The sequence below is a fragment of the Lynx rufus genome, unplaced genomic scaffold (genome assembly GCF_022079265.1).
Source record: "Lynx rufus isolate CCGP_SWC_20201006 ecotype Redwood Valley unplaced genomic scaffold, mLynRuf1.p SCAF_25, whole genome shotgun sequence".
NCBI classification, from domain to species: Eukaryota; Metazoa; Chordata; class Mammalia; order Carnivora; family Felidae; genus Lynx; species Lynx rufus.
Genome location: NW_025814840.1, coordinates 16466822 through 16493306, shown reverse-complemented (window position 1 = coordinate 16493306; position 26485 = coordinate 16466822). Strand labels below are relative to the sequence as shown.

Here is a 26485-nt window from a genome sequence, read left to right as displayed (position 1 = left end):
AGAGCAGCCCCCAGGCTCTGAGCCATCAGCACAGAGCCCGACGCGGGGCTCGAACCCACAAACTGTGAGATCATGACCTGAGCCGGAGTCAGATGCTTAATTGACTGAGCCACCCAGGCGCCCCTCCAGGAGCACCCTTTTAAAGACCAGGTATGTAGCTAACTACTAGCCTGCACAGGGCTCCAGATCCTTCTTTGATCCTTAATATAATGTTACCTTTTAACCACTGCAGCCCATCCGTCTTCTCTCCAGGTACTAAGTTCACATTCTCATAGGCTCCTATGCAGTTTTCTCCTAATAGGCTGTAGGCTATTTAAGAGCAAGACCTGGGTTTTATTTTCCATTTTATTCCCTGCGGCGCTCACTCATTATTGCTTTGGTGCGGTTTGAACGATATAGAATTTGGGAAGCATGGGAGCAGCCTCTATGCCAAAAGGCCTTCCCCAGTGCTCTAGGTCACCGAAACTCCGGACGCTGGAGGTTTCTCTATCTTGATTAATTTTGATTTATGGTATTTTCTATGATAGAACAAAAGTCCGCGGGAGGGCCAGGCCCCACACAGAGAGGACTCTGGCAGTTTGCTAAGAGCAAGAGTCAGCTAGAGCCAGATTGGTGCTTGCTGTGTGCTCCAGGCAAGGCACAGAAGGAAGTGGAAGAATCCAGGGGTAACCGTCAGGTGCTCAAGGCAGTGGAGGGCCTTCCCTGCTGCTGTGTTTATTCTGTCCCCACTGGCATCACTGATGGCTAAATCAAGGGACAGACGGAGGCATTCGGTATGATCCTGTGGCAGACAGACCTTAGGGAGTCAGGCATGATGCCAGACTTTGCCATCAAATAAATCTGTTGCCTTTTGAAAAACTTGCCTGTCTGTGAAATAAATGCATGTCCCAAACAAGTTTGGACTTGAGTCGTTGAAAATGCCAGTAAACCATACGTTTCTCTCCTGTGTCTTTGGGGTGATGAAAATCTTCCAGAGTTGTGCAAAAACAAAATAGAAATCCCTGCTTGGGCCCTAGCAGGGAATATGCTGACATAACTGTGTGGGTCGCGATAGGTGGAAAAAAATTAAGTGGTAGAGATATCAGTACTATACAAAGTACATTGGCACTCATTTAAAAAAGAAAAAAAAGAAAGAAAAAAAGGGGGCTTTCTCTGTTTTTGCTTTTTGTTTTAATGAAGTTGTAAAAGAGGAATATACCAGAATTGTTCTAAACACGGTAAAAGTAGGGAAGCCTCTGTGTAAAGGGAGCATGTTTGGTTTATTTTTTATTTTGAACTGTTCTGATGTCTTTTTCCTTTTGTGAAAACCTGAGGCCCTGGCCTTTTGCTCCATTTCAGTCAGTCATTAGTAGAAGGGAGAACCACAAATTGCTTATTGTTTTAATTTTAGATTTCCTCAGGCTCTTGCTGTCACCGCATCATCTCAGACACCCTTTCAGGGGAACCAGCATGCGTGGTGTTCGAAGGTCACAGCAAGGGCAAAAAAAAATGCTTCCCAAGGGAACGTGTCTGGTGAGGTCTGCGTGTCCCCCGACTCTCCAAGGAGCCCTGCTTTTTCTGATTTTTCACTCTCTGTGTAGTTTGGAATATACATTTTGTAGTTGTTACTTAAACATTCTACGTCTCTTAGGTATTTAGGATTACAAGAGCCTCTGAGTATATTTCTGAATAGTGTTTTTGTTTCTTTTTTTTTTTTAATTTTTTAAATCTTTATTTTTGAGAGAGACAGAGCGTGAGTGGAGGGAGGGGCAGAAAGAGAGGGAGACACAGAATCCGAAGCAGCCTCCAGGCTCTGAGCTGTCAGCACAGAACCCAATGTGGGGCTCAAACTCACGAACCACGAGATCATGATCTGAGCAGAAGTCAGACGCTTAACCGACTGAGTCACCAGGTGCCAAGAGGGGCTGATTCTCAGTCCTCAGGCCTCAGACTTGAACCAGTCATATTTGTTTTTCAACATAGGTTGCTCTTGGCCCAATTTGGCATTAGCATTTCACCTGTTAGCTCAGTAGTAATGAAGACACCTTCTGTTTCTGGCATCTCCCATCTGGGATAGTCGGGAGGAGCAAGGAGCCTGCATTGGTCAGACTACAGATGACAATGAGTGAAAAGAAGTCAGAGACTTTTTTTTTTTTAATGTGAAAGGGAAATTGAATTGTAACTAAATTTAAGTTTCTCCACTGTGCAAATCCCATCTTAAATGACAAGGGATTATACCAGATAGTTTTGGATTTGGGCCCAATATTTGACCTTATAGCAACTCTGAGAGATCAGACTGTAGTTCGCTGGAGAATACCCTCTAGATTTGATCTTTAAACAGAGCCAAATTAATTCCACTCTTTTCTGCGTTTAAGAGTAATGCTGTTTGGGGATGCATGGAGGCTGTGTTAGACATCTTTGCTGATATTTGCCTTCAGCATTCTTTCTGGAGGCATTTAGACTTCTCTAATAAGATGCTACCGTCCTTGGAAAAAGGACGGGTGCAAAAAATATTTGTCAGAGACAAAGTAATCAAACACTTATTGAAAGGCTTCTGAACTGAGAGGGTGGAGAGGTAACAGACACAAACTTCTTATTTTAAAAATGGTTGAGGGGCGCCTGGGTGGCTCGGTCGGTTAAGCAGCAGACTCTTGCTTTTGGCTCAGGCCGTGATCTCACGGTTTGTGGGTTGGAGCCCCACATCGGGCTCTGTGCTGAAGGTGCAGGGCCTGCCTGGGATTCTCTCTCTCTCCCTCTCTCTCTGCCCCTCCCCCGCTTGTGCTGTCTCTGTCTCTCTCAAAATAAATAAATAAACTTAAAAAAAATTGCTTAAAAAAAAAAGGTGGTTGAATGATGAGGCCCGGGTCGTAAAAAGCCGGTGGGTAAAGGGGGCTGCATGCGGGGTGGGTGCAGCAACTGTCCTGTCCTGGCTCTGTGATAGCTGTTGTCTCCCTTGCCTGGGTCCCTGATTTCATGGTAGAGCTTGAGGTTTGGGGAACCTAGTACCCTGATGAAACTAGAGAGGCCCTCCCTTCACAACCTCCTTTACAGCGAAGTTGACAATAATAACATGCTGTCTATTGCAAAGGGTTGGGAGGAGTGTGGCCACACCCCAGAGAGGGAGCCAAGCCACCCAGCCACGTGTCCGGGGTGTCAAGCCTCGTGGTGGTGATGCTCGACGTCAAGTCCCAAAAGCCTCCAGGAGATAGTGTCCCCAGGCTGACAACCAGCCCGTGAATCAAGAAAGAAAGACACTAAATGAGGGGCACAGTCAGTAAAGTGTCTGACTTCAGCTCAGGTCACGATTTCGTGGGTTTGAACCCTGTGTTGGGCTGCATGCTGCCAGTGCGGGGCCTGCTTGGGATTCTCGCTCTCCCCTCTCTCTCTTTCTCTCCCCACTTGTGCATGCTCTAGCTCTCAAAACAAATAAATGAACTTAAAAAAGAAAAAAAAGAAAGGCACTAAATGAGGCCAGTCTCCGCGTGAGCTTTGTTGCTTGATGGGCCCCAGCAAGTTTTGATCCTGGCTGGCCTCCCATTGGTTGGTCGATGGTATGTCAATCAGCTAACTTCTCTCTGAGCATCAGATTCCTCACCTGTAAAATGAGAATGAGTCTTGTTATAATCATTGAGAGGGACACTTGAGCTAATGTATGTGATAATATAGACTATAATAGATGTGATAACATAAACTATGTAACAGTTTTGGGAAATTGCCTGTCAGATTGTGAAATACGTGTATATATACCCTACCTAGTATATATACCTGGCATATATAATAAATATATATTTATATATATATGACCCTATATTTATTTATATTATTTATATTTATTATATATAATATATATTTATTTATAATATATAAATATATATTTATATATATATGACCCTATATATATCCTATATACCTATATATTTATTTATAATACATAAATATATATTTATATATATATGACCCTATATATATCCTATATACCTAGTATATATGCCCGCTAATAACTCCTATTGCATATACTACTACATATACATGTTGTAAATATTACATATCCTACTACATATAATTCTCTTATGTTATATGCAGACTAGTAACATATCTGGCTGTAATGATGAATTTTCATGAGCCCCTCCTGCTCTCAGCTTTTTATCCTTCTGAGAAACTTTGCAGGAGTGTCTTATATTTTCCTGTGTTCAACTTTGCATCCTAGACTTCCAAAGTTGTTTCCATAATTCCATGTGCTGTGAGGTATATATCGCCATATACTTGGTGTATGAGATATAAGACTCTAAGGAAATTTTCTAGATAAGGAAAAGGCGTTTCCTGAGTGGGTTGTTTTTTTTTTCTTAAAATGTTGGGGATAATTATGGTGCTCAGTGTCAAGGCAGTTTCCTTCACAAATTCTTAAATTGGTGAATGACACTTCTGAAAACTTATACCTTATTCTAGGCTTCTTCATTAATTTGGTACTATAGGGTAAAGAATCATAGAAGAAATGTCTCATATTTAAATAGTACCTTTCTATGAAAGATTTGTTTCACATAGTGATGAAGTGTTCCTCATTTGATACAAGCAATTAAACTTAATTTCCATCAAAACAGTCTTCCCTCCCAAACTTTTAGTTCCACCTGAGTTTTTGCTCTCTTTCATTAAGCAGCCCCTCTCGTATTCACAGTGTAAAACTTAAGCCACATGGACTAGAGGGCAGGGGTTAGGGATATGAGTAAAATTGAGGTGTTACTCCTACCCTTAAACCAAAACTCTTGTATGCGCCCTATTTCCTAACTAGGATTTATTTTGCTAACTGTGAAATTATTTTATGGATGATTGTATCCAAAGGGAAAAGTGCCCTTTTCCTTCTTTTTCTTTTATTGATCCATTTCATAGCCCACAAAAGTGAGACTACTAATTTGGAACGTGATTTAAAGTCTGAAAAGCCTTGGATACATCTGATTATGTTCACATGCACATTCTTTTTTTTTTAATTATTTATTATTTAAAATTTTATTTTATTTGTGGGGGGAAGGGGCAGAGAGAGGGGGGAGCAGAGAGCCCAAAGCAGGCTCCACACTGAAAGCAGCTAGCCTGTTGTGGGGCTTGAACCCATGAACTATGAGATCATGACCTGGTCTGAAGTCGGACGCTCAACTGACTGAGCCACCCAGGTGCCTCTTATTTTTTTATTTTTTAAATATTTATTTATTGAGAGAGAGAGTGTGTATGAGCAAGTGGGGGAGGGGAGGGAGGGAGGGGTGGGGATAAAGAGAGAGAGAGAGAGAGAGAGAGAGAGAGAGAGAATTCCAAGCAGGCTCTGTGCTGTCAGTGCAGAGCCCTACATAGGGCTTGATCCCATAAACCGTGAGACATGACCTGAGCTGAAACCAAGAGCCTGACACCCAACTGACTGAGCCGCCCAGGCACCCCCATATGCACATTCTTTTTTTAAATTTTTTTTTCAACGTTTATTTATTTTTGGGACAGAGAGAGACAGAGCATGAACGGGGGAGGGGCAGAGAGAGAGGGAGACACAGAATCGGAAACAGGCTCCAGGCTCTGAGCCATCAGCCCAGAGCCAGACGTGGGGCTCGAACTCACGGACCGCGAGATCGTGACCTGGCTGAAGTCGGACGCTTAACCGACTGCGCCACCCAGGCGCCCCCCCATATGCACATTCTTAAAAAAGATTCTCCTTGCAAGGTCAGCCATTAGTTTGATGTAATATCCAAATTAAACAGCCACCCTACTGTTTAAATTCAAATCCTAAAATTGCCTTTAGCACGTGGGTGTCATGAACCAAGGCTGTTACTCTCCTTGTGATTATCCAACTAATGTACTTAAAGCTTCATTTTTTTTGGCTTGATGTGCACATTGAAGGCTCCAGAGAACATAAATCCATGCAAATGTTTGTGGAGCTGTGTGGGCCTAAATGGTTCACTGGCTGCTAGAATTATTGGATGGGAGATGGGTTGCTCAATTTGGATGGTGACCTTTCTGCGCTCTTAGCTGGATCGCATATTTTTGTGTCGTAGTGTATTGAAATGCGGCGAGTCCTGTCATGTGGGAGGGTAGAAGGCAGGAGGGACACTCAGGGCAATGAAGAGGGAGGAAGACGGTGGCAAGACTGAGAGCATGGGAACAATTCAACATCCCTTTCCTTCTGTGCCTTCCCCTCTGCTGCTCTGGGTTACCGATTCAAGCGTGGATGATAAAGCAGATCCTGTTTCCAAATCAGTTTTTCGAACAACTTTGTGGGAATCTGTCTTCATTATTTTAACAATGAATTTACTTACATGTTCTTTGAGCTAGTGCAAGCCCAGTTAGTTCCTCCCGCATCGATTTTCTCCCGTGTTCCTGCTGCGGGCTCATTCTCTCGTGCTCAGAGGCATGAACTTCTGGTTGGAAACCTGCCCACAAAGGCGGCAGGGTCTTTAAGTAGATGTGACCCCCAGTAGTCTCCCAACCCTGCTGAGCAGATTATGGGGAAGATTCCCAGTTCTGCTCGGTGGGGAGCTGAAGACAGGGTGTTTCCCTTCATGTGTCCGCTCTGAGCTGTGTGCCGTGACCCAGGGACTCAGTCCACTGTCAGCCCCCAGCTTTTCAAGTGCAGCCCACCTCAGAAATGAAAATGCTGCACTTACTATGTTACAGTTTTCAAACAGTCCTTTGCTGAATAAATGAGTCATGCTAGACTCATGGCCGGTCTCGCTCGGGAAAAACTATGATTTCTTTAATTGATTTTAAAATTTTATATTTGGTGACCCGGATTATTGTCATCGAATTCACTACTGCGGAATGTTCAATGTTCCAACTGAACGCATGCTGTCAATTCCCCCGAGGTGGGGAGAGGCCACCCGCGGGGCAATCATGACATGTGGGTCTTGTGCCAGAACTCTCACCAGCTGAGTAGCTTTGGCCCTGTGGGTTAAACCCCTGAGCTTGGGTCTTCTCACAGCAAAAGTAATGATCTGTACTGGATCTTCCGCACGGACCTTGGCGGTGGTCTTCGGTGATGCTGTGGATTTATGGCTACCGTGGGCGAACAGTAACCTAGAATTGTTAGCTAGAAGCTTGAAGCGAGCTGCAGTCTGTTTACTTTCTTCTGGAATGGGCACAGCCCAAAACACAGCAGCGACCTCCCGTTGTCAGAGAGCTAGCGCGCCACACCGAGGCAGACACGGGGCTGCTCGGCGGGTGGCCCTCATGTCCAAGAACGCTGCTTAGTTTCTGGGCTCGCCAAGCACTCTTTAGAAGGTGGACGGAGAGGAGCCTCAGTGCCCTGCCTTTGCCACCACCCACCTTGATGTCAGATTCCTCCTACCACAGTCGAGCAGAGAGAGAATGTCAGCCGCTCGCTCAGCTGCGTGCCCAGGTCAGTTCCCGCGGGAGAAACTCACTCCCGTGGTGGCCTCCCTTGGCGCACGGCAATTTTAGATCGAGCCTGCCGAACATCAAAACAAACAACCGTTTGTGCCATTCAGTTGTTTCAACAGGAAAGTAAAATAAGACGTTTTACTCCCAATCAATTATTCAGTTGCCCGGGAACAGTGAGCCTAACTGACGTTCCCGTCTTGTTCTGGGGGACATCAGGGCAGTATGCTCTGTAACGGTGGCTCTCGCCTGGCTGCACATCAGAACTGCCTCCTGGGCTGTAGGTCCGGGGTGGTGGTGAGACTCAGCACATTTTTTCAGAGCTCTCCAGGAGACTCTGATGTCTAGCTGGTTCGTAATTAATTTATGGCTGGTTAATTTCCTTAGGGCTCTTCTTGAATATTAAGCCTTGGTAAGTGGGCAGAGGACGGATTTCAGCGTGGGTGGTGGCCTCTGGTGATGGCCAGCGTCCTGTCCTGTCCTTCCCAGCCTGGCTACTTACTCTCCCACTCACTCGCCGTTTCAGGTGGCTTTTTTTGTTGTTGTTCAACTGGAGGTTATAATTCGGGGCCGATTCCTGTCGCTTCCTTTTTTCTATTTATTTTCAAAAAAGTGCTTCAAAGGCCAAGTTTCCTCCTCATGCTCAATTTCTCTGGGGACTAATGCAGGTGCTACCTTACTCAGGCTCCTGGCCTTGTTGGTATTTTAATGTCTCCTGCGTGGTTCCTCGGATGTTCTTGTGCTGGACATCTGGGGAAAGTAGAAATGTCAGTAAGGGAGTCCTGGACATAAGACATCGATGGGCTGCAGGGTGACCTTGACAAATGGCATTGATCGGTCAGTGGTTTTCAGGAAAAGCCTTCAAAGTCCAGAAGTCACTTTCTATTTTAAAACCCATCCTATAATCGTGAATGCTCACCCACCACTGAGTGGCCCCAGGGAATGGTGTCTGAACTCACTGTCTCATCTATGGAAGCCATTATCTCTTTACCAGACACATTTTGGAAACCAGCATTCTTCAGAGATTTCAACTTGAAAACAACCTTCTGTTTACAGTTCTTTCGTCTAAGGCTTTTGCACAGTTCCCTGTGTCTCTCACGTATTTTCACTTGTCTCTTCTTCAGTTACCTAAGTCTGTCTATTATTTCTTTTCAGTTTTTCTCCATTTTATGCCGACTTCAAAATCTTGTTCTAAAAGCAGATCTCTGCGTGCCTCTGATTTCTCTTTCCTTTTGCACTTTGTTGGAGTTTTTGTTTTGTTTTGTTTTAAGAAAACAAAAGCACCATCGGATGGTGGGGCCCTCTGAGTACCCAGAAGTCAGGAAGTAGGGGCTCTCCTGCCCATTATGAGCTAGTCAAGCCTGGGGATCCAGAGGGGCCATGAGCTGAGATCCCCGTGGGGACTCCCCTGTCCTTCTGTCCATCCAGTGCCCCAACAGTAAGTGGTATTTCTGTCAGAGCGCATGTGGGATCATAACGGCAAGCTGACCTCCTACTTTTATCACCTGTAAAAGCCTTGGTGATGAAGGAAATTCTGTTAAGTGCTTTCACCTGGATTTAGTAGATATCTTATATCTGTGCCACAGATATTTGGAAATCAAGGGTGAAATGCACTGGTGTCTTTAAGAAATTATCAAAAACGATGACAGAAAAGATTCTTAGAGAACCCAAATATAAGTGCTTACATTAAGAAAGGTAGTGGATTCCCCCCCCTTCCAGAATAATTCATGTTTACCAACTAAACTGGTTTTAAATAGTTTAAGATTTTATTACAAATTAATCCATAAGGCTACTAAAGCTTTAAGCACTCTGCATCTGATTGATTTTTCTATAATGAAAAATGGATAGTACTCAAAGCCAAAGACACACTCAACATAATAATATATCAAAGATTTTTTTGGAGGGAGTAATGTCTCTATGGTGTGTGTGTGTGTGTGTGTGAGAGAGAGAGATAGAGAGAGAGAGAGAGAGAGAGAGAGAGGTAGGGGCATCTTTAGAACCTCCTAAGAGTCAAGCAGATATGAAAAGTTCACATTCTCAGGACAAAAATTAAGAGAAAGGGCCAACATTCTTCCTGTCTTTGCTTCAAAGTCATTACATTGTTGCCCACCAAGGACAGTAAACTCAGATTTAACACTACCAGGAATTTTCTATCCCTCTCATTGATCATTGTTGTTGTCTTCATGTGTTCTTATGGAAACTGAAATTTTGACTTGAATGAGAGTCATTTCTCTACCCCTTATCTTCCATGCATTCATTCCTTGATTTGGGCAAATCTTTCCAGTCACAGACAGTTTCCTTCCATATGACATAGATGCTGGAGTCTCCTGTGCTTGGTGCAGGGTTGGTGGGACCAAAGTCCGGCTCCTGTGACAGGGCAGACGGCAGGATTCAGGATGAGTCTGGCAGAAATCCAGATGGCATTCTTGGACTGAGCATCTGAAAATGGTCTGTACCTCATCAACATTTTCCGAAGGGCATTTTTACCTTCTAATGATATTAGTGAAAACAATCTTTTTCCTGCATTTCTTCTGTTCCTATTCATGTCAGCACATGTAAATGCTAAACCCCAACATCGGCAACAGGGATTTTATTCAGGCTCTCTGGGGAAGCCCCCGTTTGAATCGAGATCCTTCAGGGTGCAGACTGGTTATCCACGATGAGATTGTCCTTCAGGTAGAATGCTTCTTACATTTTTGGGTTCTTTAAGAGCCCTTCCTGACATTATTTTTGGCAAGTTTTTTGTTGTTGCTTTGGAAGCTTCTTTCCCAGAGAAGGCATCCCCACTGAGTTGTTATCAGAGCCCTACTATTCTTTGTATTTCTCCCCTCTGGTTTCACAACAACAGCTTTTATATCTTGTGTAGCATTTACCTATTTTTTTTTTTAACTTTTCTTACATTTTGGTAGATCTTTAATGATTATGTAGCCTAATGACGCCACTCAAAATCAGCTTCAAACCAGGGCTCCTGGTGGGCTCAGTGTGTAAAGCATGTGACTCTTGACCTTGGAGTCATAGATTCAAGCCCCATGTTGGTTGTAGAGATTACTTAAAAAAATAAAATCTTAAAAGAAATCAAATTCAGAGCACAGAAGTTACAAAAGATCACAGTAGCTTGTGTTATTTTCCCATTTTTTGTCTTGTAGCATGTTCTCATATTACTTGCACTGGTCATAAAGTGGATGTTCTCTCACCTTTTGATTTAGCATATCTGATTGTGTGCTACCCTATGTCATTCTCTCTGAAGACAATGCTTCTTTAAGAATCTGATTGAGGGGCGCCTGGGTGGCGCAGTCGGTTAAGCGTCCGACTTCAGCCAGGTCACGATCTCGCGGTCCGTGAGTTCGAGCCCCGCGTCGGGCTCTGGGCTGACAGCTCAGAGCCTGGAGCCTGTTTCCGATTCTGTGTCTCCCTCTGTCTCTGCCCCTCCCCCGTTCATGCTCTGTCTCTCTCTGTCCCCAAAATAAATAAATGTTGAAAAAAATATTAAAAAAAAAATCTGATTGACATTTACCACCTCACAATAGATTCCTTTTCCCTGAACTTTTGTTCACTCATCTGTAGGCTTAGGAAACTTCATATGTTTATAACATTAACCCAAACCAGTGGTGTGTTGGTAAATGTTTAATAACCAGCTCTCCCCCCCCAAAATGAAAAGACCACCGGTTTGCAATATCTGCCAAAATACTCTCATCATAGTTGATTACAGGCTACCCGTGGTTTAACAACTAGCTTTAAATTTTTTCAAATGTTTATTTATTTTTGAGAGAGAGAGAGAGAGAGAGCAAGCACAAGCAGGGGAGGGGCAGAGAGAGAGGGAGACACAGAATCCGAAGCAGGCTCCACGCTCCAGCTGTCAACACAGAGCCCGACGTAGGGCTTGAACCCATGAACTGTGAGATCATGACCTGAACCGAAGTCAGACACTTAACCGACGGAGCCACCCAGGCGCCCCAACCGTGATTTCATTCTGATTCACATCTGATACCTTACAAGATGAGCCTGTAGTGTAAATATAGTATGTGGGACGATTCTGACAGCCAGAGAACTGGGAGGAGAGCTCTACCAGTGGTTAGTAGACAGAGCAGGGATGGAGTTCTGCCTTTGAACCAAGCATCCTTGGTGCTTTTGTCACTCATGGCAACTGCTTCCCACTGTGAAGACTCCTTCATGGTCTCGTACTTGAACACTAGAGAGGCCCCCTCAAGAAATGACTATTAGTGTTCCATTGTTTTAGCAGATTATTCATTTTTGTTATTTAAGAATATCTTTCAAGGATAATAGCCTGCCGCGACGCCTGGCTGGCTCAGTCGGTGGAGCATGTGACCCTTGATCCTGGGGTTGTGGGTTTGTGCCCCACATTGGGAGTACAGATTACTTTAAAAGATAAAATCTTAAAAAAAAATTAGCCTGCTTATAAAAAAGCTTGGTGAATTTGTTTCCTCTCTGATCTTTGGACATCATTTTTGTCTTCAAATCAAGTGTTTTGGGTATGATTGCTTGGTAACATTTTATTACTCGAGGGCGGTATTCAGGCAACCCTTAGTTAAAGTTATAGTAGCAGAGCCAGAGGGACTTTTTCATTCCTGTTTTCTTACAGAGGATCTAATAAATGTGTCTGAACCACTTCAATGACCCAGGAAACATTTGGACGTTTTTGTTGCATTTGGAAAAGCATCTAGTTTGGCAATATTGTCATAACACGAATGTGATCATCTCGAAATGACTCGGAATGTGGAACAGTGATGGCAGCAAAAGCCATTTACTTACTGGAGACGTCTTGTGTGCCAAGCCCAGTTGGGAGTACTTTATACACATTACTTTCTTTGCTCCTCCTTGAAGATAGACACTAATGTATTCAGTTTGCTGAAACTGTGTAGGTAAAATGTGCCCACGTTCCCACAGCAAATGAGTGACAAAGCCAGCATTTGAACCAGTATTGCCCGACTCCAAAGGACACTTACGGTTTCCATACGACAGAGTTGGTCACCCCATCTTGATAAGGGATAATAAACGACAAACACATCTTCATCAGCTTGTAGATAAGCGTCAAGTAATGGCACATACGGAGTTGATAACGATGTCTCCTCGGTGCCTGCTGCTTCATTGACACAAAAATATTGGACTAATAAAAATTCAGTTAGAATAAAATTCAGTTATGATTGACATAGTTTATAAAACGTTCTTTTTGCAAAAGTATAGCTTCCTGTCGAATTCAGATAAATTTGAACCATTACGTTTAATAAGACAATATGGTTTCTTTCAGACACTTTGTGTAGATTAAACTCATAAAGCTGTCAAGACACGGATCACAACTTCTTTCTAATACCGGAATCCTTAGACTCGTTCGTTTGTTTCTTTGTCCTGAACTTTTTAAGAAAGTAGGGTAATGAGTCCCTTGTTTCTACTCTCTGTGAGAATAGAAGGAGGCTGCCGCCGATGACTAGCGTACTTCCAATCCCCGGAGGCTCGGTGGGGAGGGAAGGACGTGCTCTGGAGCAGAAGTCCATGGGAGGAAACTCAGAATCAAAGAGGGGATTCAGTTCTTCCTTTCCTTGAGGAAATCACTGCACCCCCAAAGAGAAAGCCACACCCCATGCTCTTGCATAGGGGAAATCTGCTTTTGTGCCTGTTCGTGCCAAAGGGCTGCAATGTCTTGTACTGTAGATATTAAAAAAATTTTTTTTAATTTAAATTTATTTAAAATTTATTTAAAATTTAAAATTTATTTAAAATTAATTTTAAATTTATTTTTGAGCAAGACAGATTGAGAGAGAGAGAGAGAGAGAGATAACACAAGTGGAGGAGGGGCAGAGAGAGAGGGAGACACAGAATCCGAAGCAGGCTCCAGGCTCTGAGCTGTCAGCACAGAGCCCGACGTGGGGCTGGAACCCATGAGCTGTGAGATCATGACCTGAGCCTAAGTCAGACCTTCAACTGACCGAGTGACCCAGGCGCCCTGCTTTCTTTTTGTTTTGATATGTGCAATCCTATATTCAGTCTTCCACTCTGCAGATTATTCCATAAAGAGAAGAAAGGTTTTTTGTTTTTTGTTTTTGTTTTATTTAGTTTTTTTGGTGCACGATACTGTAACTTTAGGACAGTGGGATCTTTTTCAGCAGTTTTCCAGTTATGTAGCTGTGGATAGTACCCTGCGCCATGGCCATGGTAGACTCAAGACCAGTTTTTGGCCTGAAAGCCTTTAGACCTCACCTAGCAAGGAGCTTGGTGAGCAAGCCGAGGCCCCAGAAGTCATGCTCTTTGCCAAGTCCCTACAGCTAGTGAGGGGGTGAGCTGTGTCAACAACCCGGCCTTCTCACCTGGATTCTGGTCTTTTCATACACACATGCCGGCTGGGTGCATCTGGTGATTGCCATATGCTGATATTTGAAATCTGAAGTTTCACACAACTTTGCTTTGGAAGAAAGTTTTCTAGTACCTTTCATTAATGGTCACCCTTCATGTTTGCCCAAAACTGCAAAAGACATTGACCCGTAACTGTGTTTACACCTGTTTGTTTCCACATTGGCATTAGGTGCTCTTAGGAAATCCAAAAGGGGTTAAGAAATCCCAGAGGTTCACTCGAGGGGAGGTTGTGTTACTTCATTAGGTCTTTGTTGTATTATGAGTCTTAATCCAAGATATGGTAATCTTTACTCCAATAAGATAAACATTAAAAATGTAAGAACTAAGCAGTCTGCACGATTGGCATTATCTCCTCGGCAGTATTCGCCATGCATGTTAAACATCAGCTCCCCATTCCCCTGTCCCCAACCTCTGGCAACCTCTGTCCCGTTCTCTGTCTCTGTGAAGTTACCTACTCTGGGCACCCCATATAAATGAAATCATACATTTTTCCTTTTGTGGTATGGTATCTTTACGAACAAAATGAGCAGAAGTTAGTTCCAGAGCCAACATACCTCTTCGTTCCTCATTTGTGCCAGGCTCTCTGGAACCCTGGCCATTGGAGTCAGATATGATCTTAGCAGACGTGGGGGGTTGGGAATCTAGTACTCTGGAAACAGATTTACAAGCATCAGACTTTAATTTTTGTGTGTGCGGTCATGTTAAGCTTCCTGAAAATACGTGAAGCCAGTACTTCGAGGTAGACCGTACTGCACATCGCCCTGTTCTCTCTCCATCTTGGATTATAGGTCTCGTCACCCGGACACTATCCTCATAAAAGGTGGACAGAGATTACCCATTACTCTGGTGCCCAGACTTCTAACTGGTATTTGAGTGAGGCTCGGTACTGATCCTCCAGCGTCCCCTGTGCCCCCAGGGCCCTGCTCCAGCAATACACACCCTGCACCTCAGAGCCAAAGGAGCACTTTTTAAGGAGCCATTCTGCAGGGAGGCCAAGGGCTCAGACCTTCTAGAGTCAGAAGACTGAGTTCTTATTGCAGTTCTCCCATAAAATGGGTAGGCAACTGGGGCAGGTCACTTTGCTCCTGTGAACTGGAGGTTTCTCGCCTGTAAACTGACATCGGACTTCATTATCTCCAAAGTTACTTCAAGCACAAATGTGACAATTCGCGGATTTATTTATAAATAATGACAACAATAACCAATAGCTAACAGTTTTTCTAAGGTTCCAGGCACTTTCAAAGTCCTTTTTAAAAGTAATTAATTATTTTATTTTATTTTTTAGAGATTGAGCGTGACTGGGAGAGGGGGCAGAGGGAGGGAGGGGGGAAAATCTCAAGCAGACTCCACACTCGGCACAGAACCCGGGGTGGAGCTCAATCCCACGACCCCGGGACCAAGAGCTGAGTCGAAATCAGGAGTCAAACGCTCAACCAACTGAGGCACCCAGGCACCCCTCAAAGTGCTTTGCTTTTACTTGTTACAGCACCTTAGGAAGTAGGTACAGAGGCATTGGTAACTCGCTTCAGGACAGACTGCAAGCCAGAGAAAGGTGACTTCAACGTTGAGTGTCTGATTCCAGAGCCCGGTTCTCAACCACTAAATTGAAAGAGCATTGAAAAGAAATGATGTCACAATAAGAAGAAAAGAGCACAAAGCATGTCTTCTACTCTCTAGCCGTCATGCTTTGTATGGAATCTTCTCCTAACCTTGATGAAAGGGTGTAATTAATCTGTAATTAAAGTAATAATAGGGTTTCTTAGGGAGGGCGTTAGGGAAGAGTGTCATTGTGCTTCTGTGGACACAAGAGGGCGCTGTGGCAAAGCTTACTGTCTGCGCATCCTCTGTGCCTGAGGAGGGCACAGCTTCCTGCGACAAACTTGAGAAGAAATATGGCATTTCTAAGACATCATTTATCAACTTGAGTTAACCGGTCATTATTCCTGTAAAACTCAGAATGAAAATAACAGATAAATCAACACAATCACGCTCCTCTTTGATAATATCACCAGTCTCCCGGCCTGCCTTCAAATCTTGGGTCCTGCATTAAATTATGGAGTACGTGTGCCTTCTCCAAACCCACCTTGCTGTAATGCTCCAGATGGCTGTCTTCTTAGCAGTGGATAGAATTCAGCACGGTAATGAAGGATATTTTATTTAAATCCGCTTTTTCATCTTTCATTACTTATTCATATGTATGGTCAGCTATCACACTGCCATTCCGTGTGATGGGGAGTGAGACAGGTTTAAAGAAAGTAATTGTCTAATGTTCGACTGATATACCTATTTTGCTTCAGATAAGATTAGGCAGCACAGAATGGCTGGGGCTGCTTTGTATAAGGCTCCCGCAGCTCGATGCTGGAACTGTGTTTAAAAAAATAATAATAGAGGGAAGAGCAAGGTAGGCAGGAGAAGCAGTGAGCGCCTGTTCTAGCTGTGGGAGAGTCCCCGTCAGATAGAGAGATGCTTTTGATTAGTTAGGCTGCTAGCAAACCCTCTGGAGTGTGCAAGACAGGAGGAATCATTTTCAAGCCTTAAGACAAGAAGAGAATCCATCACAGAGCCCCATGGCCCGTATGGGATTGTCGTGTTCCCCGTCGGTCAGCAGCTTTTGGCTCCTGCTGGGCCAATACAGAGGACGGATCTTTCCATACACTTCTATTTGTTTAGGAAAAAAAAATGTGACGTCCTTGTAAATGATTGTGAACTGATGAACTGGCGACCCTGGTCGGGAAACACTCAGAACACTGTGTTTGGCTTAATACAAGGACACACTCTTTTTAATCCACTGAGCCTTGAGTCATTTCTGGGGTGAGGGCCATCTCTAGAAAGTGAGATGAACACTGGAAGCCCCACTACGGGGAAGGGAGGGAGGAAAGCCCCCACCTGCTCCTTAGCGTGCTGGTGCTCATAATGTTAATATTCCATTTGTTCTGCAGTGAGCATGTCTTGGTACTGAGTGAACTTTAAAGCTCCTGCTTACTGGCTGGCAGACGGGGGAAAAAACCCTCAGAAGACGCTCGTCTCCAGAGGAATAAAAAACAGTTACTTCTGCTTTTGAAAAAAGCCATGTATACATAGCCTGGGACTCGGGCGAGCATAGAGGAGCCCTGATTAACATCTGGCACCCGAAAGAACGTCACTCTCCTCTCTGCTATTCCACTTCCCTGCCCTGTTTCCTTCATTTTCCCTCTTTTCTCCTTCTCCTTTTCCTGTCCTTTTATTCCTCTTTCCCTCTTTTCTCTTTTCTCCTCCTTTTATTTTCTCCTCCTCATCTCTTTTCTCCTCCTTTTATTTTCCTTTCCATCCCTCTCTTCCTTCTCAGGGGTGCCATGGTCACATGGGGCAGCACCGAGCTCCAAGGCCAGCGCTCCTGGACGTCCCCGGCCCCTCAGCTGGGCTTAGGTCAGCCTCTCGCCAAGCATCCTCACAGCAGCTATTAGCCTAATCAGATTTTCATTTTGTTGATGTTGTTCCCTTTGCAAGAGCGGGGAAGAAGATAATAATGAGAAATCAAATCCGGGGCCTTTAGAAAGGGCCAGCAGTTGTATATTTTCGAAGCCAGTCATGGGAGATACTAGAATGGGGCCGGTAATAATTAGGGCAAGGGCTGAGGTATGTACTGCCTCCCCCGCCCCTTCCCTGAACGGAAGGAGGAAGGGATAGTGTTGGATTCCTGACGGGAGGTCCTTGAAGACATAGTCTGGGATGTTCACAGACTACTCACAGGTATCAGTTTGGTGGAATGAATGAATGGGGGAGGGAGGGAGTGATTGACAAGGAAGCAGATGGTTGGACCTGAGAGGAGCATCTGTCTGCAAGGTATGTGGGCACGAGCGAATATCTCGTCTTCATGGACACTTTTTAACCCAGAAGCAGAATTGCTAGTGTTTCCAGCGTGGAGTGAAAAAGGTCCAGGTGCCCCTGACAAGAACGATGTAAACCACAGGCCTGGACATTTTCAGTGTTAAGAGTCTCTTCATAAATATCTCGAGATGAAATGGTGTGGCCTTCGTTCCTGAGGACAAACTTGCTCAGCCATCACCATTTTTTCCTGGGTAAAAGCTCTCTCGTCCTTGGTTTCTGGAGGAGAGCTGGCCTCTCACAAGCTGAACACAAGGCTGACTTTCACATAGGAAAAAGTTAGAAAAGGAACCACCTCTAGGGGGCACTACACAAGCCGTAAACAGTGGGTGTAGGAGGCCCAAAGATTCTGGGAGTCTGGGTCGGGTGTGTTTCTGCGAGGGGGTGGGAAGAAGAGAAGGAATGTGGGGAAGGCACAGAAGATGAGCTTTGAGCATCTGGCCACCATTTTGCTGTGGAAACGTTGTTCCCAGGGTGGGACTCCAAGGTGTTTTCCCTAAAGGGGCAGGACCATCCTTCCTCCTCCCAGTGGCAAGAGCCAGTCTGAAATATACATGGGGCTCCATAGACATCCAATGTCATGGTCGGAATAAAACATTGATACACTATTGCGATTTGAAAGTCCTTTCTGGGGTGCCTGGGTGGCTTAGTCCGTTGAGTATCCGACTTCAGCTCAGGTCGTGATCTCACAGTTTGTGAGTTTGACCCCACATGGGGCTCTGTGCTGACAGCTTGGAGCCTGGAGCCTGCTTCAGATTCTGTATCTCCCTTTCTCTCTACCCCTCCTCTGCACGAACTCTCTGTTTCCCTCTCTCAAAAATAAATAAACATTAAAAAAATTAAAAAAAAAAAGGAGAAAGTCCTTTCTTAGACCAGCTAGGCAGAAAACTGTAATTGTAGACACCCATCTTTCCTTCTTTTCCCCATAATGCACCTGATGATCTCCCAGGCAATGGTGCTGCCCTGTATCTAACTGATCTAACTGGCTTGTGCTCAGCAGTTGGCCAACCTGTGCTGGTCTTCTGCGACCTGCCACTCTGAGGGCCTGAGCCATCTGTTGATGTTACCCTGAACCCATGGTTCGAACGCTGCTGGACCAGGGGGGTGTTGGCCAGCTGTGGTTCCCTCAGTCCCCACAAAGCTCCAGCTTGCTCAGTGGAAGCATGGACTCATTGCATGTTAGAAGCTGGGGAAATTGGCATCAACCAAAAGGGCTACCAAAAAAGAGGAAAAACAAGAATGGTGGACATGTTTTCACTTTTGCTATCATACTCGTTTAGGACAAACTCTGATTTTAAAGATTGGCAATTAATGCCTCCCCCCCCCCCAGCTTAATATGCCATTGTCTTTCCTCCATAAACCAAGATATGCCTGGTGGGTCTTTATGATCAGTAAAAATTGATTTGGATTATATTTCAAAGAATAAATATTTTTCTCAGAGTTATGTTATTTTTAGCATACTGTGGATTTAATTTTGCTCCAGTAATCCAGTTTCTGAGAATAAACCTGAATCTCACGTTTTGTGATGTGTATCCAGAAATTTTCTCCTTACTGCTATTAGGGAGGCAGGCTGTTGGGGGTGAGGCGAGGGCTGGGTCTGCCTCCTCAGGGGGAGCTTCAGAACTGACTTCTCCCATTGATGCAGTGAGCCCAGAGCCTTGCTGTCTTCCTTCAGAGTCTAGAGTCATGGGTTCCCTTTGGATTGGGCTGTAATTGCTTTGTAGAGTGTTGCTGATTAGTTGTCATTTTCTCCTCAGAGTTCTTTTATTTTTAATGTTTATTTTTGAGAGAGAGAGAGAGAGAGAGAGAGCACGCGCACTTGAGTGGTGGAGGGGCAGAGAAGGAGGGAGATACAGAAGTAGGCTCTGACTCTGAGCTGTCAGCACAGATCCCCATGTGGGGCTTGAACTCACGAACCTGGAGATCATGACCTGAGCTGAAGTTGGCACTTAACCGACTGAGCCACCCAGGTGGCTTATGATTTTCTTAATATTTTATATAGCTTTATTATAAGAATACAGTATGGAATACATATAACACACAAAACATGTGTTAGTTGACTGTGTTATTGGTAAGGCTTCTAGTCAACAGTAGGAAGTTTTTGGAAAGTGAAAAGTTACACGTGGGTTTTCAACTGCACGGGGGCTTGATGCCCCTCCACCTTGTGTTGTTCAGGGGCCAACTATTGTTGAATCTAGATGATTTGTGGCTGGTGGTCCCTTCCTGTTGGGGGGTTGTCTACTGTGGTTAGCCAACGGTGCTTTAATCTCCCCTCTTTGCCTGATGAATTGCCTGATGGTCCACCCCAAACTGAAGCCTTTGTAGGCTTACCTGCCTGCCGCGGGGGTCAATTCCACAGTCTCGGGGTCTGTCATAAGGTTTGAGTCTGGTTTCAGTGTGTCCTTCACATCTTTTTCATGTCCAGCGTAAGCCTCACCTTCAGACTTCGTTTTGATTTCTGGTGGTCGATGGTCTCTTTCTCTTGCCAGGTTGTGCTTAACAGGCTCCTGCTTCGGGGAGGTGGGGCTGACTGTATTTCAAGACCTACGTGATTGCAGTTCATCTCTTACATTTTGTTTCTTTCTTCCTTTTCTTTTTTTTTTTTTATGAATCAGGTTTTTTTTTGAAGTTTATCTATTTATTTTGAGAGAGAGAGCGAGAGAGTGTGTGGGAGAGCAGAGAAGGAGGGAGAGAGAATCCCAAGCCGGCTCCACACTGTCAGCATACAGTCTGACTCAAGGCTTAAAGTCATGAACCGTGAGGTCACGACCTGAGCCGAAATGAAGAGTCAGATGCTAAACCGTCTAAGCCGCCAGGTGCCCCATCTTTCTTCTTTTTGACGATAAGGTTTGTTTTTAGGTAACAAGGGCACAGCATCCTGCGTCCAGACTGAATGACCGTAGCCAACATTTGTACAGCAGTTGGATGATAGCACATGTGGTTGGCTCACCAGGGCCGCCCCTTCCTCCTCCTGGTGGTCTCCTTACTGATGCTCCGGCTTTCTTGTTTCATTTCTGAATGCTTTGTTCTTGGAGTTGAAGACTCACTTGGCAAGTGATGAAGCTGGTGTTCCCTTGGTGATGAGTTGGTCCCCACCTGCCCACATCTGCCTAACTCTTGCACTTTTGTGCTGGCCCAACCTCTGAGGCAATGAGAAGTGGCCTGGCACTTTTTCTTCCCTGTTTTTGGGTAACATTTGAGATAGGCTTATTTCTGGGGTCATGTGCTTGCACTAACCCCCCGTGCCTAAACCAGCCATCTTTTGCTGTGTCTGATAGAATGTGTCTGATAGAATGGTTTTTCTATCAACTTCTCTTGCTTTGGGGGTCCAACTGTGTGTCTACAGGGAGCGGGCAAGACTTCCAACTATGGCTGCGTCTCCTGAACAAGGAATGTCACCTACCGTGGTGCTGGCTGGGTCCCGTTGAGTGAGGACTAAAGGCAGCCTGCGTTCTGCCTCAGGGCTGCCTCTGCTCAACTTTGCCATGGGCTCTGTAAGTCTCCACCCTCAGGGCGGCATCCAGGCTCAAGATGGGGAGCCTGAGTCCTAATTTGTCCTGCCCTGAATGCAGTTCCTCACACGGTTCATGCCAGACCCTTTCTCCAGGGACTCACTCCCCCCAGTTCCCAGCCTCTTCTGTATCAGTTGCCCGAACCTATTTGACCTCTTTACCCTAAGCAACATGTCTGGAACGCATCTGTGCCACCGTGGCCAGCCCTGCTCTTGTGTGGTCAAATACCATCCAGGTTGATAACCAGCTTTGCTGGCTCTGAATAATCAAGTCAGTGTGGCTTCCTGGACTTGAAATCTGAATCTGCACCTGCCGTCAGCCTTTGCGCCCCCCCACCCCCGGCCTCAAGTACAGCGTTCAGTCGAGAAGTACCAATTATGACATAGTCACGAAGACTTTTGGTATTAATAGCTAGTGGGGTTGGACAAGATGTCCCTCCTACGCCACCTTCTCCCTAAAAGGCAGCTTTTAAAAATATCAACTCTATGAACAAAGAACATTTGAAAAATTCTTTACAAGATTTCTGTATCATTCATGACCACCTTCCATGTATCCTAACAACCAGCCCGGTCTTAATGAATCTTTACTTCATAGCTAATTTAAATTTCATCTTATTAATGTCGCCGGATTGACCCTGGGGAGTTTTGTCTTCCCACAGAGCAGGGCGTCTGGACACTGCACAGGGGAGGGGACCCTGGCATGTCATTTGTCATGGCGTCAGTGGTGTCTCGAGGGGCCCAACCTTGATGTTCACCGGGCTGTCTCCTCTGCCCACACCGGCTTTCTCCAGACCCACTCCAGTGTACTGAGAGTAGGACTCCGTTCATCTTCGAACCTGAGTGACGGCCGCAGGCCCACCTGGTGCCTGTGAGGTAGCCCACAGGTGCAGGTCCACGCGGGCTGGGTGCGGACAAGAGGTGGCAACAAGAGAGAGACAGTAGAGGCAGTGAGAAGATAGGGCTGGAAGAGGAGGTGAAGTGTGTGGTGCATGCATGCATACGTGTGTGGTGGGCACATGTGTGGTGTGCATGCAGTGTGTGCATGCGTGTGGTACACATGCGTGTGGTGTGCACGTGTGTCGTATACACGTGTGTCGTATACGCGTGTGGTGCGCATGTGGGGTGGTGGTCGCATGTGCGGTGTGCACGTGTGTGGAGTGTGTACATGTGTGTGTGCACATGTGTGTGTGGCATGTGCATGTGATCTGTATACATGCATGCATGCGGCACGCACACATGCAGGTGTGGGGTACGTGCATGCGATGCGTGTGCATGCGTGTGGGACATGTGGTGTGTATGTGGCATGTGCACGTGATGTGTATGTATATATGTGTATGTGGATGGTGCGTGTGTAGTGTGTGTAAACACGGGTGCATGCGCGTGGTGTGTGTGCACGTGTGCGACGTGTGTATGGCGTCTGCGCACACACGTGAAGTGTATGTGTGTGCGCGTGCGTTTGCGTGTGTGCCGTGGGCACGTGTGTGTGTGTGTGTGTGTGGTGTGGTGTGTGCACGCGTGCGTGTGTGTGCAGGTATGTGTGTGCCGTGTGTATGGTGTGCACGTGCAGTATGTGGCACGTGTGGCACACGTGTGTATGTGGGTGGTGTGGGCGTGTGTGTGATGCGCGTGTGCCTGGTGCACGTGTCTGGTGCGTGAGCGATCCTGAATCTCCTCGGGGGCCCTCGGGGGCACCTCGGCCCACACAGTGCCTGCTGGATGCCCTTTGCTGCCTTCCTCTTCTCCTGCCACACGAAAGGAGAGCCACTGATTGTTTGAAATAGATGCACTGCGACAGGGGAAACCCAGGCTTCCTCTGGTTTTCCTGTGGGATTGTGTCACGCGAGCACCGCCCCCCTCCCCCACACCCCCCGCCCCCGGATAGTGGGGCAGCTCTGCGGGTGGCGTGTGGGAAGCCTTCTCCGGACCCCAGATCAGCACTGTGAAGACAGCCTGATTGATGCCATACATGCAGATGTTATTGTCTGGGCAGATCAATCCTGATGTCTCAAAAATGAGAATTTCGCTTTGGTAGTTGATCATCTACTCTATTGAGTTATGTAGGCATTTCACTCCCTTTAACATCGGCTTGCTTTCGTTCTTTAAAAACAATTTCTCATCCCCGTAATGAAAAAAAATGTACGTGTCATACGGGTTCTTGTTGTAAGGTTATTTCTCTCCATTTGCTTGAAAACACTTCCTTATTACTCTCAGCTCCCTTTATTGATTTAACTATATGAAAAGCTCCTGAAAGTCTGGCTCTGGTCTCGTGGTTCCATGTGTCGGGCCCTGAGGACCCTGGCTCCTGACAGGCCCACGGTCTGATGCGTCGACCGGAGACGGAATGATGGAGATTGTTCATCTTGAAAGCGTCTACGTAATAGGTCAGAAAACACCTTCCTAGGACTGAAGTTATAGCTGTTTCCTAGACTTGTGTTTATTTCCCATTTCTTTACCCACTACTGTTTGAAATTCTGCTGTTGTTTGCATACTGTTCGCCTTTGTGTCCCTCTTTCCATCTGTTCTTGAAAAAAAAAACCCAACAGAGTTTTATTTTAAACCAATCCAGATGACAGGAGCACAATCTTGACGATGCTTTGGAAACCAGTAGAAGAAAATTCTTGTTAAATTACTCATCTACTCAACTCGTTTTCCATATACAATCTATTGTTGGGGTTGCTGCATATTTCAAGATAAGTGCACATTTCTGAGGCAGGGTCCTTGTACCCCAGATAAGCAATTACTGGAGAAATTGGTTTTGACATGTGCTTTCGGTTTTAATATTTCCTTTTACATTCTAAAATAATCTCTTGTTACATGTAATTTCCCAGTACCACATATACAGATGCATTCCAGGCTGTCCCTCAAGAGCTCCCGTTTATTTCGTATAGAGATGGTTAAGGAAGAAGATTGGTAGAGGGGCCCTGACATCCTTCACGTGTGTCTGTGGAAGGGACTTCATACCCAGAGCCCAGTCCCACAGGTACCCTCTCTACTCCAGATCCTGAACAGATCTCTTGCCGTAAATTGCCATTTTAAGAAGCCCCTAGGAGCAAAAGCTCATTATCTAATATCAAGTCACCAGGAAAGATTTGGGATTTGGGTGTCCTTTCTCATCAGGGCCTGAAGAGAGAGAGCAGGAAGAATGATCTGCTATGGCTACTGATTAGGATTGAGAGAGAGAGAGAAAGAGAGCAGAGGAGGGGCAGAGAGAGAGGGAGAGAGAGAATCCCAAGCAGGCTCCACACTGTCAGCATAGAGCCTGACACGGGGCTCAATCTCATAAACTGTGAGATCATGACCTGAGCCAAAATCAAGACTTGGACACTTAACCAACTGAGCCATCTGGGCACCCCTGATTATGATTTTAAATCCAAGAACAGGTTAGCAGCTTACAATAGGGCTACAGATTGGAAGCAAAGCTGAACTTTGCCTGATGAGCCCGTCCAAGGGCTGGTGTCTCAGCACCTTCCTGTGGTGTCCTTGCCCAGCGTCCCACCCTGGTCTCTCTGCAGCCCCTTAGGTCAGGTCTTATGCAACAGTCATTAGCGGTTTGAAAACTAAAGGGGGTAGAGACTCATGGAATTCAGTGGAGCGCCCATGTAAGGAACAGAACTGAAGGTGTTTGGAATTATAAGGACAAGTTTTACCAAAGTATGTTAGGAAACCCATTAAGGAAAATTCAAATAATAAAATTCAAGCTGTCAGGGAAAATTGGTTCAACCTCACAATCAGATCTTTTCTGCAGAGCCAGAATGGAAAAGGCATACATCCTCTCTAAATGGGATATGGACTCCTGGAAAAGAATGTCACAGGAGGGCTCTGTGGGGAAACTGTAATTGAAGTGCCCAAATTCCAATTTCTACAACTGGAAGAGGGCATCTTAAATGATGCTTTGAGTATCATTTTCTAGGGCCCCACCAAAGACTTAGTGAATAACTCACATAGTAAATAACTCACTTGGTTTTCTCTCTCCCACTCCAAACCTTTTTTTTTCCCATAGCCCTCCAATTCAGAAAAACCACAGTTCATCCCTTTAGTAACCATCTGAATTGTTAAGAATACAGTTTTAGGTATTTTTTTATTTTCTTACTTTTAATTTTTAAGTAAACTCTACACCCAACGCAGGGCTTGAACTCATGACCCTGAGCTCAAGAGTCACGTGCTCCATTGACTGAGCCAGCCAGGTGTCCCTAAGGATATTGTTTTAAATTATATACTAATGAAGGCCCTAAAATGGTTTCTATCAGAATCTAAGGTGCCAGCACTCCCAGGGCCCATTCAAAGCAACCTCTGCTGTGACCACAGGAGACTGGCTCTCTCTGGCCTCGCTTTGACCTCAAACTTGTCTAATACCTGGGTATAAACACCGATAGAGAAATCAATCTGCCCTGTCTGGTGGCAAGCTGAATTTTCATTAAGGCTGTGACACAGCCATATGGCAATAATGTTTGGAGGAGGTGGTGTAGGATGCTGTTAGTGGTAATGAGAGAAGTCGCTGCAGCTGAGTCTGTGCGGAAGCAAGCCACCAGGCAGATGTGGGTCTTGGTGACTGAAGGCCACCTGCCATCGATTGTTGGCCACCCTGAGACTCCCGTACTGGAGCCTGGGGGCGCTGGCTGAATGTCTGTGTGTTTGGTGACAGCCAGTGCCTGCCTACCAAGGTGACAGCTGCCTACCAAGACTGCAACGGAACTGACCACTTGAGGGGTCTTAGGCAATTTCATGGTCTTGACCTTACTGTTTTCTCGTTGGTAATAAGCAGAATAGCTGAGATAACCCATTAATTCTTCTCTAGCTCCTCTGGGTCTGTCATCTAAGCATATTCTTTGGATGTAACTAAACTGTTTTCACTCCAGTCACAAAGGTGAGGACTTCATGCTCATTTTTTTTCACTTCTTTGCAAATAGTAAGTGCTGCTTGGCTTTGCCTTCCTCTTAAGGTCTGTGATGGAGGGCTTAGACAGTTCATGAGTATCCAATATAGTCTGGCTTTGGAGGTGGGACCACAAATAAAGAGAACCAAAGGGGAGAAAGAATAGAGCAAAGAACACTGGAAGATATGTAAATGGCTGGATCACTGGTTTCCAGCTGCCCTGAGAGCACCCCCCCACACCTGGTGTGTTGCAGGATGCCCTGAAGGACCTCTTTTCACTTCGTAAATCTTTTAGCATCTTAGGTTCCTAACTATATGTAGCAATAGTTGTGACACTTAACTGTCCTAGCAGTCATGAAAAGCAACCATGCCTTTTGCAGAAATGGTGTGAGTGTTATTGACCCAGAGCAGCTGTTGTCTGGGTTTGAAAGCTTTGTGCCTGAACATCTGTACTGGTTTCAGCATTCTAGAATTGAGAATTATGTGCAGCAAATGAGCGTTTAGAGGGCTTATGGTTTTCAGGGGGCC

The 26485-nt window shown here is 45.4% G+C and overlaps 1 protein-coding gene across 1 annotated transcript in view; it reads left to right on the top strand.

Moving 5' to 3' along the window:
* The window catches only part of DISC1 (DISC1 scaffold protein), a 307604-nt gene that overhangs the window by 130736 nt on the left and 150383 nt on the right, over window positions 1-26485 (top strand). The gene's annotated exons all lie outside the window — the stretch shown is intronic.